The sequence below is a fragment of the Danio rerio genome, chromosome 5 (genome assembly GCF_049306965.1).
Source record: "Danio rerio strain Tuebingen ecotype United States chromosome 5, GRCz12tu, whole genome shotgun sequence".
In the NCBI taxonomy this organism is placed as follows: Eukaryota; Metazoa; Chordata; class Actinopteri; order Cypriniformes; family Danionidae; genus Danio; species Danio rerio.
In genome coordinates this window covers 71,751,413-71,770,953 of record NC_133180.1, presented here as the reverse complement: position 1 = coordinate 71,770,953, position 19,541 = coordinate 71,751,413, and the positions used below count along the sequence as shown (strand labels likewise).

At 35.9% G+C, this 19,541-nt stretch overlaps 1 protein-coding gene across 2 annotated transcripts in view; it reads left to right on the top strand.

Moving 5' to 3' along the window:
* notch1b (notch receptor 1b) overlaps positions 1–19,541 on the top strand; it is a 190,383-nt gene that overhangs the window by 13,994 nt on the left and 156,848 nt on the right. For both annotated transcript variants that reach the window (XM_073951084.1, XM_073951085.1), the window contains exon 4: positions 17,484–17,608. The gene's annotated coding sequence lies outside the window, so the exon portion shown is untranslated. The remainder of the gene's footprint in view (positions 1–17,483; positions 17,609–19,541) is intronic.

The following is a 19,541-nucleotide window of genomic DNA, read 5'->3' as shown; positions in this document are numbered from 1 at the left end:
CTTTCTTTCTTTCTTTCTTTCTTTCTTTCTTTCTTTGTTTTTATGTATCTGTAATGATGTATGGATAGATGTCTCTGTGTGTCTCTATGAATAGATAGATATATAGATAGACAGACAGACAGAAATACAGTGCAGGAATTTCACTTATTACTAAGCCACACTTACATGCTATTTCAGATCAAATATTCAGAGTAGCATGGTAAACAGTATAGTGAGGCTGTCATAGTTAAAAAATGATCCAATGTGAATAAAAAAGCAACTTCAGCTCAGTAAAGCAGGCTAGGGGAGTAGCGCTATTTACTGATGTTTTGTTGTTAAACTAAATTAAAATATACATTATCGACGCTGTCAAAGGTCCCCTATAACAGTGAAAATAATCACATCAATCAAACGCTGGGAGATTTCAGTGGCTGAACAACACGTCTGTGTATATAACCCATTCATAACACAACACACTCTACATCACACCATATCAGCTTTGGGGAACTAAAATAGTATTAAAACAGAACATTACCTGTCTAACAGAAATACTTCAGCCATGTTGTCGACCTTCCTCCAGCGTGCAAAAGTAACTCCAGTATTGATTCAGGATTTTAAAGTTTCAATTCAGCATTTGATTTTGCCGCGACTGTCTCGTGTGCACGTGTCGTGAACGCGCAGCAATCATGCAGGAGGGCACGCGCTAATGGTAGATATGCGTGAACAGAGATGCGCAGAAGCCCAAATCTACATTTGTTGACAGACAGTTTGAGCTACTTATCGGAATTATGGGAGATGTAGGCCCGACAATATTTAATTGAATGAACCTTTTTTTTTGTTTTATGCCTCACACAGAATATAAAAAAAATATATATAAATACATTTAGATCATTTACTTTGATCATTACTATGGGACTGTGAAGAGACTTTCAACCAGCACAACAAAAATGCTTCTGAAGACAACCACTTACTGCACCTTTAACATACCTCCTTTCTAGAATGGCACACCCATGAGTCCACAAAGCACGGCAAATGGATTTGCTATTTAAACACTGTGGCACAAAACGCAAAAATTAGGGTTGCGTTGGTCTGAAAATTTTTTTGTGCCTTATTGTGCCGGGTGTATGATAGGACACATTGTCTCATTGACAGATTCATTGTGACTAATGGGATTCAGCAATTTATTTTTTAAAAGCTTATTACTTAAACACTTAAACTAAAAATGAACGTTACTTGTTACTTAAAAAAGTAATATTATTACATAACTCGCATTACTTGTAATGCATTACCCTCAACACTGACATTAACCTGTACTGTTTTGCAAATTTCAATTCTGATCTCAGAAATGTACCAAAGCGACTGAGAAAAACTGGACTAAAAACTGGACTAACATTAGCCTTAAGGCTTGTCCGTGAACCCAGGGGATAGTGTTTGTGTTGTTACTCTGCTAATGTTTTCTCTCGTTCTTCTTTCTCGGCCTCTCCCTTGCTGTGCTTCAAACGATCTCCCGCATCTCCAGCAGCTGAGTGCGCTTCCATCTATAGTAAAAGTACTATAGGCAACTGTAGAAAAATAACAAGTAGACAGATATACTTTAAAAATATCAGACATATTCAATAAATCCATGTGTATGTCAGTCACAATGTGCCAGTTAACAACTTTCAACCACTTTTCCTAAACAAAATGGCAGCATATGAATAAAACATTAAACAAGTCATTAGTTGGTCTATCTAATAATAGCTACAACAAATACTTGCAACAGATCCTCATTAGGATTCTCATTATTAATTGTGCATCTGTATACAGTAAAAATAGAAAGTCAACAACAGGAAATAAATCAAATAGGCTAAACCAGGGGTGTCTAAACTCAGTCCTGGAGGGCCGGTGACCTGCAGATTTTATCTTTACCTTGCCTCAACACACCTGCACGGATATTTCTAGGAAGCCTAGAGCGTGATTAGCTAGCCCAGGTGTGTCTGATTGGAGTTGGAACTAAACTTTGCAGGACACCGGCCCTCCAGGACCGAGCTTGGACACCCCTTGGGCTAAACAAATATGCTTACAGAAACATACTAATGAAATAATACACAAATAAACAATGAATGCAAAAGTTACAAACAGCTGATAGTTTGACAATGCATGATTCTCTGACGTCACAGTATTAAATCAAACATGTTATAAAAAAAAAATTCTGGAATACCTGACGTCACACAGCGCCACCGTGTGTCTAAAATCTTAAAGGTACAGTAATCAATTACTGTTCCTTGTGTACATTGTAATTTTCGTGTTTAGCTTTCTGTTCTGACTGCTGAATCAAGTCTGCGTTTTTAAATACAGTAGCCATTATTTGAAGTGGTTCAAATTTTTCATTAAACTTGATCTAAAACTAATGTACAACACCCATTTTTGTCTTTTGCTTCATTTAAAGTGTTGACTACAATGCTTTAGCTCATTTCCTCAGAAACGAAGTGAATGAAACGCCAGTGAAAGTGCTGTCATTGAAAAATATTAAAAACATTTTTACAATAATATTCCTGTCTAATAATGGTACTTTTAAACGACTGCTTACTGAAATTTGACCACGTTTCATAGAAATAAACAGCTATGACCACGTTTAAAGTAGCTTACTTGAATGCCTCAGATTCGTTAATGATTCGCTTGCTTCATGGTCCGTTTGTTAATAACTACCATCCCCTTTTTCTCTAAGGTATATTTTTTCGTTTAAGGTGTATTTGTTGTTAAAGAGTTTGCGTAATTTTTACCTGATGAACGAGTGTCTGCATTTGGTTCAGTGGCCATTTACTGGTGATGTCGTATGACTTCTCAACAGAAGATGGCGCTACTCTCCACAAATTCATCTCACATCTATTATCCACCAAAGCCTTATGAATGATTCCCTGTACGTTCATAGCCTATTCGTTTCGTTAAAAACTCAGTTACACATGGCGTAGTGTGGTTATTTATTATATTTTATACATTAAAAAAAACTTTTGGTATGCAATTTGGTTCATAATTAAGTTAAAAATTCAGCAGGCGATTCTTTATTACTATTAAAAAAATGTAACTCACAACTTTTGATGTTATAAAGTCAACTTTGCAGCTTTACCATGACTTAACCATTTAGTTAAAATTAAACATTAAAAGAAGCAATACACTGTTGCTACATAGAAATATATCATTAAAATAACAGAAAAAAAGTACTGGCCCTGATTTTATACTGTACTTTACATGACCCAACTACAAACTAGATAAAAACAAATCAATATAAATCAGTGAAATGCAGACAGCCGTTTCAGAGATATCTTACACTTTTACTATTTTGTGTGAAAGTGAAAAAATTGTGCCTTTTTTCCAATATTAAACAGTAAAGAATTCTAAATGATTAATTTGTCCAATTTTATCACCTCTATTTCTATGATCTTTTATAAAGTGCAGTTTGTGTCAATGTGTGTTTACTGAGATTAACAGGCAGTAATATAAATTATTGTACAAAGTTTGTTCACTGAAACATGCAAGGCACTTTCAGTTCACCAGAATGATGGTTTTGATCCAATTCATTCAGTGATGATTGAGATTAAACAAGTGCATTATTGCTGAGGAAACATATTATTCTTTTGAATCCTTGTCTTTGTTACACATTCTATGTACTTTCTATAGTAATTATTCGCAATTAATTATGCACAATCACGTGCAACTAACCCTCATCCTGACTCTAAATATAGTATTAATTAATATGTTGAACATTTCTGTCATCATTTAGTTATCCTTGACTTGTCACAAGCATGTATTTTCAATAAATTTTTTTTGAAAAATGTTGGAAACCTGTTACTATTTTCTACAATGGTTGCAGGTCAATGGTTACAGGTTTCTAAGATTTGTGCTAAGACACAAAAAGGAAAAACCGTAAAGGTATAAAACCACTTGAGCATGAAAGATTTTTCGTGTTTGGGTAAACTATCCCATTAAATGAATAGTTGCACTGTAACAAGGACACCTTTTAAAGTTTAACCTATTCAAACTTGAAGACTGTTCAAATACTAGTAGAAACTACATATATAAATAAATAAATATATATATATATATATATATATATATATATATATATATATATATATATATATATATATATATATATATATATATATATATATATATATATATATATATATACACACACACACACACACACACATACAGTTGAAGTCTGAATTATTAGCCTTCCCCCAATTTTATGTTTAACGGATTGATTTTTTTAATTAATGGATTTAATGGATTTTTTTGAACACATTCTATAATTTCTAAAATATCAGCCTCTACCAAATGGTAGATATGTCGGTTTATGGTAAAAGTACCAAACCTATTACATATACTATAAAAAATCTGAAAATTTGAAGTGTAATACCAGTTTATTTAAAAAGATATTCTAAATAAACTACATTTTTTTACACTAAAACCAAAACACAGTGTAGTAGTGCAACAGGATTATGCTTGTTTGATTTATTTATTCTTTTTTTTGTAAACCAACAATGCTGTGTGTGTAAGCCAATATTTGAAACAGTCATTCTTTAAATGACTTTAACAATCATTTAAAACAGTAAAATATGGTCAACTATTTGGTAGAAGGGCTGTTAAAGTGTTAAAGTGACATTTATAGGCTTAACTAGGTCAATTAGGTTAACTTGGCAGCATAGGGTTTTAGGCAAGTTATTGTATAACGATGGTTTGTTCTGTAGACTTTATCGAAAAAATATAGCTAATGATTTTGACCTTAAAATGGTGATTAAAAAAATTTAAACTGCTTTTATTCCAGCCAAAATAAAACAAATAACACTTTCTGCACAAGAAAAAATATTATCAGACATACTGTGAAAAAAAATTCCTTGCTCTGTTAAACATCATTTGGGAAATTTTTAAAAAAAGAAAAATAATTCAAAGGGGGGGGTAATCATTTTGACTTACACTGTGTGTGTGTGTGTGTGTGTGTGTGTGTATACATTCATTCATTCATTCATTTTCCATCAGCTTAGTCAGCTTAGTTATCAAGGGTTGCCACACAGGAATGAACCACCAACTATTCCAGAATGTTTTAAACACAGTGGATGCTCTTCCAGCTGCAACCCAGTATTGTGAATATATATATATATATATATATATATATATATATATATATATATATATATATATATATATATATATATATATATATATATATATATATATATATATATATATATATAGGGGCTAAATATCAGTTTGTGTCACTGAACAGAATAAAAGTGTCAAACACGAACTTCTCTCTCAATGCCCTAGAGGAGATGATGCAAACTCTCTGTGAGCTGGAAAGATGTGCATTACCATTAAGTGGTGCTAGAGTGAAAAGACCTGTCCCAACCTGCCCTAAGCCCCCTCAGCTTTCACTCCTCCAGCATGTAAGAACAGGTCTCAAGGCCCGCCTGAGGTGAGAAACAGAGGCAGCTCCAGGGACTCCTCCCTCATCTCCCTATCTGTTATTACAGCTCACGCTATCTTAACAGTTGATCATTCGCACTGTGCCATCTACCCGTCTTCTTATGCAAACTACCAGCAGACTCCATCTGTAGTAAATCGTAACTGTCTTGGAAGGGTAAATAGTTCCTCAGCTTTGCACACATGTTCAGATTTTGTTGACTCTGGATTATCATGTCTACCTGAAAATGTGATCCAAGTCAAATCCCAAAATTTTACCGTAAATGTATATTATTTCTAAAATGGGAGGGAAATGGCAGATTTTCAGCACAGTTAAAGCCCATGATTAATTCTGTTTTTTACTTTAGTAAATGTGTGTAAATCTTTATTTATTCAGTTTTTTTTTATTATTACAGTAATATTATTGATTAATGTGAAAATGGTTATCTGATTTATAAACAATTCAGTTTGTAAAGTAATATTTTCTGTCTTTTTGTACAGATATTATGTGAGAGACTTGCTTGATTTACCAAATAAAGTGAATATAAATGGATTTGCATTGTAAACATTAAATAAAAGTTAAATAGATATTATTTTTTATTTCACATATTAAGGTTTTAGTTTTGATACTCCCAAAATAATTCAGCAGAAATCCACAGATTTTAACCAAAATTCTCAGCAGAAATTGCAAAACATCTCAGCAGATTCCGATATTTTCTTTAGGATGCTTTACACTAATAGAATAAAAACAAAAAACAAACAGACAAAACGATCACTGCTGCTTGTTTAAACTCTCTGTTTAAAATGAGCTGAAACAACACAATTCTCGTAATTTCTTTGGCCAGTTTATTTGTTTTATGTTCAGACCACTTAAATTTGTAAACCATCAAGTTAACTTAAGCATTTTGTGTTTGGGACAATATGAAGGAATTGCATTGGTCCAACTACCTGGTTAGGGGATTTGTAGTTCCCAGCATGCTTTGTGTGGAATTGAATTAAGAGAGGGAAATGTTGACAATAGGCTATATGCCGAAGCAAGCTAATAGGACTTTTAATTTGCCAGTAATCTGGGTTAAGTGCTTCCGGTGAACTGTATGCCAATGCAAAAATCGGCACGTTTAAGGTCAGTTTTCTTTAAAAATCAGCGATCTCCACTGGCTGAGTGATTTCCGATATAAAGTGGGTCTCAGATTGTACAAGAAGCACCGCATTAAATTACAATTTCCCCGCCATGTCTTTATAATATGAGCATTTATTTTACTCCATTATATTCAATGGAGCTTTTTGTTACAATAACAATAACAAAAAAACTTAAGATCAGTCCAAAAATGATTTAAATTTTGAATTTGATTTATTTTTCTATTCTTAAATATGTTACAGTAGGTAATCTGACTCTTATTTTAATGTACTGTATATAACTGTTTAATTAAGCTGTTTTGTTTAAATGCATTAAAAGATATTGGCAATATTCACAGAGAAATTGATAAAAATATTAATTTTCAAAAGCTAATAATACATACACAACCCATGTTTAATCATTCCTGATTTCTATTAACATGGGAAAAGCAGAATAAACATCAATCATTTCTTGCCATTACTTTTTTCATAAAGAGTTTTTTTTTTACAAATTACATATATTTTTGTCCATCTACTGGAAAAACATATTCTAAAAGCCATTGGCCCTTTAAACTATTGCACCAGTAGATGGATATACCGATATACTGAAGTGTTTTACAGCACAGTCGCCACATTTTGGTTGATTTCCATTGTGTGCCCAGTGAGTCTGATGGTAAAATAGGGGTTTTACAGACATCTGCATGGTCTGCTGGTATATTTACTGATCTCTTGACTCTTATCTCAACCAAAATGAGCCTAGCACACAAAGGGAGAGCTGTGCCCAGGAGCGGGACAGGCCATTCAGTCCTTTAAGTCAATATTTACCTCACAAAACACAAGCAAATCCTAGAGGTGCTCATTTCACATCCAAGCGATTATCACTAATACTTGTGTTTACTTGTCATGTGCCTTGCACTGGAGACGTAATAATAATATTTGGGTTCATTTTTACTGTCAAAACTCCATTCTGATGAGGCAGGAAGTGTGAAAAATGCAGGACTTGATTTTTGCAAATGCAACAAGTTCCTGGAATTGAACATGTTTGCTAATTTGGGAATGAAATTCCAATCAACCAATCTGATCTGAGGGATTCCGTTTACAATCTATGCCAGGTTTTGGCTTAAAAACATGCTTCTAGATCATTGTTATTGGCCAGTGCTGGGGGTTATGGATTACAAGTAATGTTTGTTACAATATGTAATCAGATTACTTTTTTTGTGTAACTACACTGTTAACAATAGGTTATTTTCACATGACATCATTGATGACACCCATTCAGATGGAGGGGCAGGAAGTGATTCATCTACATAGGAATCGCTATTAGATCATCAAAATGTGTCTGTTTTATATTGTTTATAATTGTTTAAATCGACCAAAATAAGAAATACTAAACATCTTTTATAGACTTCCAAATGTTTTTGCTCAGAAAGGGGGGAAAAGTTCAAGAAACTGACTGAAAAACAGAAAAAAGGCACAGTGTAATAAACATTTATTCAATACATCCATGTGTACAAACTATGAAAAAAATGCCGGACCTGATTTTAGCAAATGCAACAAGTTTCTGGAATTGAACATCTGTTATTTCGGGAACGACATTCCAATCAACCAATCTGATCTGAGGGATTCTGTTTACAATCTATGCCATGTTTTGGCTTAAAAACATGCTTCTAGATCATTGTTATTGGCCAGTGCTGGGGGTTATGGATTACAAGTAATGTTAGTTACAATATGTAATCAGATTACTTTTTTCATGTAACTACACTGTTAACAATAGGTTATTTTCACATGACGTCATTGATGACACCCATTCAGATGGAGGGCAGGAAGTGATTCATCTACATAGGAATTGCTATCAGATCATCAAAATGTGTCTGTTTTATATTGTTTATAATTGTTTAAATCTACCAAAATAAGAAATACTAAACATCTTTTATAGTCTTCCAAAAGTTTTTGCTCAGAAAGGGGGGAAAAGTTTAAGATACTGACTGAAAAACAGAAAAAAGGCACCGTGTAATAAACATTTATTCAATACATCCATGTGTACAAACTTTTTTTAAATGCAATAATTCATTTGACAGCACCAATAAAGATTACATACAGGCCTAGCTACGTGTTTTAAACTTTCCTTCTTTCCCACTGCTGTTGCAAATCTAGCCAATAATTATTGGTCATCTGGTTATCACTATGATCCAGGGTCATAGAGATGTCTGTACAGTTGTACTGTTTGAGGCAAAATCTCTTCAAAGTGTTTGATATTCAACCCAAATCAAATGCGGCGCTGCGTGCACTGTTCGTTTGAGTCTCAAAAAAAAAAAAAAAAATTTCATGTGCTCCGCCGGGCGAAATCACGCACCTCAACCTCAACCATTATTCTGAAATCACCGGCCGAAATCATGTCGCGCGCAACCAAAAAGTGAGCCTCCGCCAACTACGCAATGACGTCACATTAGCCCCTTTCACACAGTGATACCGGAAAATATCCGGAAAATTTACGGAACGACTTTACCGGTATGTTCAAAAAAGTGCTGTTCACACAGGCGAGGACGTTACGGAAATTTTCCGGAAAAGAGCATTCACACATCCATTCCAAAATACCGGTAAATTCTGACATCATTCACCACAAATGAGCTTTAAACGGCTGCGCTTGTATTTGTAAACATTTGACTAAATTACAAACTCTTTTGATGATCAGTATTGTAAACAACTTTCACAGGATCACTTTCGCATGTCGAGATGTTCATAATATGTGCGTGTGCTGCCGCTCACAGGCTGTTTCATGGGCACACGCAAAGCTTGAAGGTAAACAAACAACGGCTTATCATAAGCATCTTATCGATGATTATTTGCACAGTTGGCATTAAGGATAACATATAAACGTTATCTGACTAACTTCTAGCAGCTAAATGCGTCTGGAAAAATATTCAAAGGCTTTTATTCTCACAAACCGCGCGGACGTAAATGCGTCTGACTGTTGTGATTGGCTAAAGCAGAAGTCTTACGTCAGCACGTTCTAGACGTGCACGCGCTTATTCCGGAAATATTCCTTCTGCGTTCACACAGCGCAGCATTCCGGCAAATTGCCGGTAATGTTACAACTTCTCTTTCCGGAAAATAGCCAGAACGAATTTACCGGTATTTTCAAAAAGGACCTGTTCACACATACAACCTTTCCGGAAAATTGCCGGTAATTTTCCGGAAAGGTCTGTATGTGTGAAAGGGGCTATTAGCTGCACGCACTCAAGCGAACTAGTGGACGCGTCGAGAATAAACCAGGCTTTAGAGGTCAGAGGAATGGGGTTTACCTGCACAACACTTCACTAGCTGGCCTCCATTACACTAGCAACATTTTTTTGAGTGTACTTCGATAATAGTGTGAATTGGTAAAACTATGTGTGACTTTTCTGAATATAATTATATAATAATAATAATAATAATATGAATATAAATATTTTTATAGCATGACAAAGCAATCAAAAAAGCATATTTTTCTTTCATTAAACTTTTTTTTCCCCATATTTTTCAAAACACTCTCTCTGTTGAGCTTTTAGCAGAAATCGATCCTCTGACTTTAGAGGCCGCCTAACAAGGATAAGAAATATCTTAATAAAGAATCATAATCCTCTCTAATCCCTCATTACAGCAGGAGCTCCATTCAGAAGTCACAACAGCCGTCGCTCTCGGTCTCCGGACTCTTTTAAGCTCATTTCTCTGCGGCTTCACAGCTCTTTGTTTCTCCTCACTGTCAGCTTCTCTTCATCTGCTCATTGCTTTTGAGTCCAGATATGTTTCAGAGCGAAATATTGAGCTTTTGTGAAGTGTGCTGGGTATAAGATGATTAAAACCAAAGTGAAGACATATGTTTAATGACTGTTAACCAGTAGGGATCTGTTTAAAAGCGGGAGCCGGTGAGTGCACTGGCTTTTGTTTCAGGATGAGGAGAAAGAATTAAAAAGAAAAAGACTTCTTAAGGAAAAAGTGTTCAGTTATTAGATGTTTCTGGACTTATTTCAGTAAAGCAGATTATATGAACACTGAAAATCAACGCTCTGGACCCTGAGGTGTTTCATGATGTACACTCCAAAAAATATTTAGGCCTACCAAAATAAAAAATCACTTATTTTATTAAGCTTGCACAAACTACTTATTTAAAATAAGCTGAATCAACACAGTTCTTGAGGTTTTTTTTTTTTGGACAACTTAATTGTTTTATGTTGAATCCACTTAAATTTTTATAAACAATTAAGTTAACTGTGTTTTAAAAAAAACATTTTAAAAACATTTTTTAAAAAAATGTGCTGAGCAACAAAAAGTTTGATCTTTTTGAATGAGCAAAAGTAGTGGAGGAGTTATAAAATCCACCCAAGCAAAACCAATGCCTAACCATGTGTCTAATGAAGACTAGTCAATAAGTATCTTGCGCTTTTATCTATCCTCCTCCTACTTTTCAACCATGTGTTCATGTGAAATAGATCTACAAAAAAAAAAGACTTCAAGTAATCAACAATATCCTCTGTGAAGTCTCATTTGCTTTCTGTTTAAGGTTTTGTTTTTCATTCATTCATTTTCCTTCGGCTTAGCCCCTTTTTTATCAGGGGTCGCCACAGCGGAATGAACCACCAACTATTCCAGCATATGTTTCATGCAGCAGATGCTGCAACCCAGTATTGGGAAACACCCATACACTCTCATTCACTCAAACACTCATACACCTCGGCCAATTTAGTTTATCCAGTTCACCTATAGTGCATGTCTTTGCGGAGCCCCCGGAAACCCAAGCCAACACAGGGAGAACATGCAAACTCCACACAGAAATGCCTACCGGCCCAGCTGGGATTCAAACCAGCGACATTCTTGCTGTGAGGTGATAGTGCTAACCACTGAGCCACCGTGTCGTCTGGTTGTTTTTATTCTGTGCAACGTTTCCTGTGAGCTTATACAGAAAACCTTTAAGATATAAGAAGACAACGAGCCATTGAGGGAGAGAATATAATCCTGCTACTGTCAAAATGATTGATTGATGACTTCCAGGCTAAGCCCCGCCTCCTTTCGGATTGGACTTCCAGTTTAATGCCTTATTCACACTAGCAGCGACTTTGTAGCTGCCTGTCGCTCTCAGTGGCAACCTACTGCAAACGCAGGTCTGTCTAGGTCTACAGCACGGAGAATACAACTGGCCTGTGAATGAGCTGAGAGAGAATCACGTGAGCTCTACTGGTTCTCCTATTGGCTACTGCTCAAGAAAGTCGCTGTTCATTTGCATAAAGTTGAAGTATTCTCAACTTTATCGCATCGCTTAAGCTTAAGCCCCTGCCCCCATTTAATATAAACTTTATTCTTCCAGTAATTAGATCCTTATCAATTAAATTAACTCCTATATATTTTATAATTACGGTAATCAAAACAATGAAATTTTATTTTTGGTAATTTTATTAAATTCAACTAAATAATTCCAACTGTTATTAGATCTGTTATTATATTTTAATTATTATATTATATTATAATTATTATATTATGTTATATTATATTCAGTAATTAATAATTAATAAACTATTACTATAATCATTTATATTTCTGTTTAGTCTTATAGCAGCGTTATCAGATTTCAGATTGTGTCTTAAGTATTTATGAATTCAAAAAGTCATCATCTACTCGCCCTCATGTCATGCAAACCTGTATGATTGCCTCCAGGGTTTCAGCCTTCGATGTATTTCTTTTGTTCATTGTCCTCAAATTAACAGCCAGTAGACGTTACATTGACAAAATCCTCTCAGAAGATGTTTCCTTTTCAGTCTGTAGCCTAAATGTTGTCCTTTCATCGGTATCATGGTGATCAATATGGCATAATTTCAGTCCACACAATGCAGCAGATGTTTGACATTTTCTCAAAATATGAAGTTGAGGTGACGGTTGCCTGTGAGGAATGTGACTAAGTGTGTTTTCAGATTTTAAGACCCGCACCGGCTTAAAATCGTTTGTTAATGCGAGGTCTGTTCAAGCATCGTTGAATCTCCAGTAACACCAAACAGAGCTTTTAGAACCTAAACACTCTCAGAAATGAAGGTACAAAATCTATCACTCGGGCACCAGTTTGTCCCTAAAGACACAGTTGAGTAGCCCTCCTCAATTATTAGCCCCCCTGTATATGTTTTATTCCCAAATAAAGAAATTTTTCGACACATTTCTAAACATAATAGTTTTAACAACTCATCTCTAATAACTGATTTATTTTATCTTTGCCATGATGACAGTACATAATACTTTACTAGATATTTTTCAAGACACTTCTATACAGCTTAAAGTGACATTTAAAGGCTTAACTGGGTATAACAGTTGTTTGTTTTATAGACAATCAAAAAATGTATAGCTCAAAGGGTCTAATAATTTTGACCTTAAAATGTTTTTTTAAACATCAAAAACTGCTTTTATTCTAGCCAAAACAAAAGTATTAAATAAAATACTGTGAACAATTCCTTGCACTGCTAAATATCATTTGGGAAATATTTGAAGAAAAAAAAAAATAAAGCAGAAGGGCGAATAATTCTGACTTCCACTGTACATGTTAATACCTAAAAAGTACAAATTTGTACCTCACAGTATACCCTAAAGGTACAAAGGTGTAGCCTAAAGATACTAATGTCCACCCTTACAGTACAACAGTGTACCTTATGAAAAGGTACCACCCAAGTGACAAATTTTGTACATTTATTTATGACAGTGTGACAATCACAGCTATGGAGTTGAGAATAATACACTGTCTAATGGCTCACTGGTGGAAGAAATATTCTCCATATTAAAAAGAGTTTTTGTTCTATAACTGACACCTCTAGTTGATATATTAGAATTGGCTTCTTGCAGCTGAACAACAGACAACTGACAATGATGACCTCAGGTACACCTCATGTGCTTTATTCAGTGTTAAATGCTAATAATGTGAGTTAAAATACCATTTTACACAACATTTATTGTCATACTACTGAAAGCAGCAGCAGATAGATCAACTTAGGAACTTTGAATCGGAACCAAAACATATCTGTAGGGATGTCGCGATACAATTAATTAATCTTACGGTACTGTACCAGCTGAAGTATCACGATACCAAGTAGTATTGCGATACTGTAATTCATAGCTCAAATTATTTCTAAAAAAAGTCTGAAATACTATATGTTTTAATTGGCCTACTTGAATTTAATTCATAATTACCTTAAGGCCAAAATGTATTATTTGCATGTCACTTCACCTAAAATGTTTTAATTTTTTTGTTTATTTTGTAGGTAATTGACCAACAAAAAACACATTAAAATAAAGATACAAATTATACCGAATGAAATTTGTTACAAAAGAGCATTTTCCAACAAATTTAGGCTATATAAAGTGGTCAAAATAGATTCAATGCTTCCTGTTTCTATTTTGGGTTTTTCATATATATATATATATATATATATATATAATAAAAAATTTACTTTTACTTCCTCTCTTTTTAAGAGATTGTCGCAGTTGTTGTAGCTACTAAATCATATTAACTTGAACAGAAATGAACTAATTCAGATGTGCGTTCAAACTGAAACATTAGAAAACGTGCAATACACCAGTATTTCTGAGCCATAATATCGCGATACCACCATAGCACCGGTAAACCGTGAAAACCCTACATATCAGTGATTCAGCATCTACATTTAATAATGTTCATAAGGTTTAATATGTATCAATTTGATTATAAACCTCACCATTTCGTTGGAGTGCAGTGAGAGCACTATTCTGTGCTTCTGAATGGCTGTATTTAAATTTCTGTTGTGTTTCGTTTGGTGCAAACAACCAAATTGCTTATCACTGTATGTTGTTAGGACACTGGGTTACAATGTAACCTGCTCACCAGGGGCGTTGCTAGGGTTGAAAGGGATAAGGGGCCTAGCCCCAAATAAGTTGCCAACCCCTCCCCACAAAAAAAGTTTTAATTCACCCGACTAATATACCTCATCTACTCTAATCTTATTAACAGGATTAAAAATGGTTAAAAATTAATAAAGGGTTTTTGTGACTTGTAACACCAAATAGGAAAGAAAACATTGATAAATTAACCCACTTCTCATTTACTAGTCTGTTATGAGCCATATCATACCTCTTGAGCCTACTATCTCCTCTCCTGATTTGCAGTTTCTGTTTGTTTTTTGAAAATGTAATTTTCTGCATGTCTTCAAATCTGAAAATATAATTTATTTTATTGAGTGAGTTGTTATCCAATGTGATACAAAGCTAAAAACATGTTTATTTGGACAGAGTGATTAACTGAGGTGTGGTGTAACTGTTCAGTTTCGTGAAAGAGTTGCATTATTACCTCATTAGGTTCAGCTCCTCAAAATAATGAATGAATTAAGTGCAGTGGCGGGATTTTTTAACCCCATGTGACAACAGAGCCATTCCCACCTGCCGGTAGAAACAGGTACTGCTGAACAGCTGAAGATTTAATAACCCGACACAAACGCTGCGTTAAGTGGAATGTTCGTGATATATGTGGTAATTTTCAGTACTTAGATAACAAATTAAGTATTATACAACACATTTTTATTTAAGTGCAACATATTCCAAGTGATCAGGGGCTTTTGACAATACATCAGGGGCTTAAGCCCTCAAAACCCCCCCTCGCAACGCCACTGCTGCTCACCTAATGTGTACGGTAACAAATATTTCTATTATTAGTTACATAATAACCTCATGTGGAACTCTGAATCTGCGTCTCATTTCAGAGTCTGCTACAGTCTACCGGAGGTCTCATTTCAGTCACGAGTGCGTGCTTTGAGAGCCTTTCTAAATTAATAAAAGAAATATGCTGTTTTCCACCAAGGCAACCCGGAGTGCTGAAATATATTTGGCTAAACTGGCAATGAGCGGGTTAAATGACCAAAAGACAGACCAGAGACAGACATTCTGGCACATTATGCACATTATGAAGCAGACTATCTGACTTCAGCATTGTTTTTAGATAAACATATTCACTTAGCATGTTTCTGAAATATCTGCGAACATTTTATGGAATTTTTATGTTTTAAAAGAGTCAAAAGCTCACCTACAGCACTTTTTTTAAATTAGTTTGCATGCATTCCACAACTGCAGAGAAAGTTCAATTCAATCAGTATTCGCTCAGTCATATCACAGCTTTGTGCATTTAACCAGGTGTTACCGATCTAAGGGAAAACACTCCTCCTTTCTATTCACCCGTCTCTCCTGAACCCTCAACCTTCTGTCCTCCTGCAAGTGTTTGCCTTTGGTAAAGAGAAGAGCAGGTGCAGAACAGGCCCCTTCAGGCTGTTTGTGTGTGTAAGCGTGAAGACGTAACCGCAGTCAGAGGAGTGTGTGTAGTTTAATCAGAGCTGATAGAGTCAGCAGCAGACGCCAGGCGCACGTTACAGCCGCAGGCCAAACCTCACCCACTCACTGAGCACCAATCCTGTCTTCCGGAGACAATCCAATACTGGCAGCTACACTGAAAAAAATGCTTCATTGGATTTGCTAAAATTTTTTAAGGTAAGTGGTGGAAAACAATTTATTTGGGCTGAATTGACTTTGATTGTTTCAATTCAGCCAATATAAATTGTTTGCAACCACTTACCTTAATTTTTGTAAATCAAATGAACTATTATGTTTCAGTTTTAATTCTGTTCAGTCACATCTGATACATGCATTTTGGTGGAGTTTAACTGTTTGATAACACTTTATTTTGATGGTCCATTTGAGAATTAGTAGACGGTCTGCTTAATATGTTGATATGCTCCTTCAACAGACATTTAACTGACTATAAGAAACTTTGCAAGTACATGTCAACTTACACTTACCCTAACCACAACCCTAACAGTCTACTTAGAATCTAATGAGAACTAGTTGGCATGTAGATGTAATGTAACTTGAGTTCAACAAACAGACCATCAAAATAAAGTGTGACCAACTTTTTGTTGCATTTCAGTAGCTAACAAATGTATATTGTAAAAATGTTGTGGAAACTGTCATTTGCATTGTTTCAGAACTGTTAAAATCAGCCCTGCCTCATTTTGAAAACGTACCCCTATATACATTTCTGGAGAGTGCCAAATACGTCTCAGGAGCTACGTTGTTTTTATTTTTAATTTTTTTTGCTGTTTTTGTTTTTGCGAATCCACCAGATGCCGCTGTGTTCACCCAGATCTCAAATATCTCTCTTGAGTGCTATTTGCGCCTGCAGTTCTTGTATGAATCCACCAGATGTCGCTAAGTTCACTCAGATCTCAAATATCTCTCTTGAGTGCTATTTGCGCCTGCAGTTCTCGCATGAATCCACCAGAGGCCGCTGTCGCCTGACTAACTGACCGATCAACTGACCCACCTTCCTCCTTCCTCCTGATAGGCTGCGTCCCAAACCGTCTACTACTCAGTAGGTACTGCATTTGAATTTAAACGTACTACTCGGCCGTTAGAAAAGTATGTTCTATACAGTATGAATGTGACAAGTATGAATGGAATTCGGACGTACTACATCCGCCATTTTGTCATGGTCACGTGACCTACCTGCGTTAGTTGCGTCGCCTCACTTCCATTCATGAATTCTCTCATGGGGCATTATGGGATAGCGCAGCGTGCATGGGATGCGCACTTTAGAATCTCGCCTGAAGTAGTAAGTCATTCGGGTACTTCTCGCCTACTGATTTTCGAATTCTACGAATCCGGACTTACTACTCGGCTCGCATACTGATTTTAGCGTACTATATAGTATGGAAGTATGCGGTTTCGGACGCATCCCACAGTGTTTTCAAAGGCAATGATTGACCCACCCACCCACTTCCCTTAACCCAACCCACAGTTTTAAAAAGCAATCCAGAAAAAGAAAAGCCATGGCCTAATTTTACCACATTCTCACCCAGTTATTTACTTATTAGTTTTATTTTTTGGTTTCTGTTTTTGTCTTACTCATTTTTTAGAACCATTCTTTACCGGACTCGAACCCTGTCATCGTGGTCAGCTTCTCTCTTCACCTTAAGTCCACTGACGTGCATGTCGAGCCACTGGTCATACTGGTAACAGCTAGAAAGCAGTCCATACGAAGGTAAGTGGTCAGCTGGTAAGCGCGAAAAGGGACGGCATCATGCCGCCCCCTAGTGTTCGCTTTAAAGATGAAATTCAGCCATACGGTCCTCTGGCTACATAATTCACGATCTCCAGAAATGTATATAGGGCTATGTTTTCAGATAGAGTATGTGTTAGTTAAATTGTCCAGTTTCCTTTCGCGATTAGCTATATAAAAGATGTCTACAAATTACATCCCATTAGGGTGATTAAATTATGATTGAATTTTCATTTAATTTCATCAAACTCAAAAATTGCTATTTGCTGTTTGTTCAAACTACGTACTGTATTCAAATTGAGCTGAAACAACGCAATGGTTGAGGTTTTTGAGGGACAAATTAATTGTTTTATGTCCAATCCACACAAATTTGTAAAAACGAATAAGTTTACTTAATTTCATTTGTTCATTTTCTTTTCGGCTTAGTCGCTTTATTAATCAGGGGTCGCCACAGCCGAATAAACCGGCAATTTATCCAGCATATGTTTCGCACAGCTGATGTCATTCTAGCTGCAACCCATCATTGGGAAACATTCATACACTCTCATTCCCACACATACATTACGGACAATTTAGCTTACCCAGTTCACCTATAGCGCATATCTTTGGACTTGTGGGGGAAACCAGAGCAACTGGAGGAAACACAGGTAGAACATGCAAACTCCACACAGAAATGATAACTGACCCAGCTGAGGCTCGAACCAGCGAAGTTCTTGCTTTGAGGCGCTATCCAGTGCGCCACCGTGCCGCCAAACCTAATTTTATTAATGCATTTTTTACAGTACACTCACTCTTACTCAATTTCCTTTGGTCCTTTTTCCTTTAGTCCCTGATTCTACAACAGAATGAACCACCAATTACTCTGGCAAATGTTTTTATGCTGCGGATGCCATTTTAGCTGCAACCCAGCGCAGAGAGTACACTAACTCATGAACCTCAGTGCTGGGAAACCGCTATTCACACACACACACACACACACACACACACACACACACACACACACACACACACACACACACACACACACACACACAGACACACACACACAGACACACACACACTCATATTCTACCAAGTACATTTACCATGCAACATGCAATTTCCACTAAGGAATGCCCCTGGTTCCACTGAAACCAGAAACCTTCTTGCTGTGAGGTGACCACTAAGTCTAACCACTAGCTAACCAACACTTTAACCTTAAATTCAAATTTGAAATGTGATTGTCTCTAACATCTGGTGAATATACTTGGTTATTAGTTCAGTGCTTTTTTTGTGAAGTAAACATCACTGTGGTTGAAGAAAGCAACTAACAAAGTCAGAAATACTTTCCCAATATATGACATGGATGCTTTACAGGACATAAACACACATACAGCTGCAGTTTCTCAGTCTATAAGTTTAGCCGGACAAACAGTTGTTTTCTAGTGTACTGCTGAAACCATCAACACAGCATTGATTGTCCTCAGGAGATCTACAGAGGAAGCCATCCATTAACATTCACATCAATCTCAATAATGTGTATTTGAAATTTGACATCTTTCCTCATGAAGACAGAACTTTTTGAGCCAATCACATAAATCATAAACACTCTACTAGTTGTAACTAAAAATAAGCCTCTGTCTCTCTTATCAATGGGTGGAATAATGTCAAGGAAACTCAATCGCATTGGTTTACTAAAGTTAGCTGGAAGTCTCTTTGTCTCCTGGAGCAATGTCAGACACGAGCGTCAGGTTTCAGTGTTAACCTTGCTCTTTGATAAACCATTTACAACTTGTGTGTGGCCCAGATTTTGTTCTCCAAAAGCATTGATGGCTTGTCTGAGGATGAATGGGACCTGAAGTGACTTCCTCTTATTTCAGAGATGTTGTTGCTTTTTCCCCAATGGGATTTACAGAGAATGGAAACTAATTCTCTC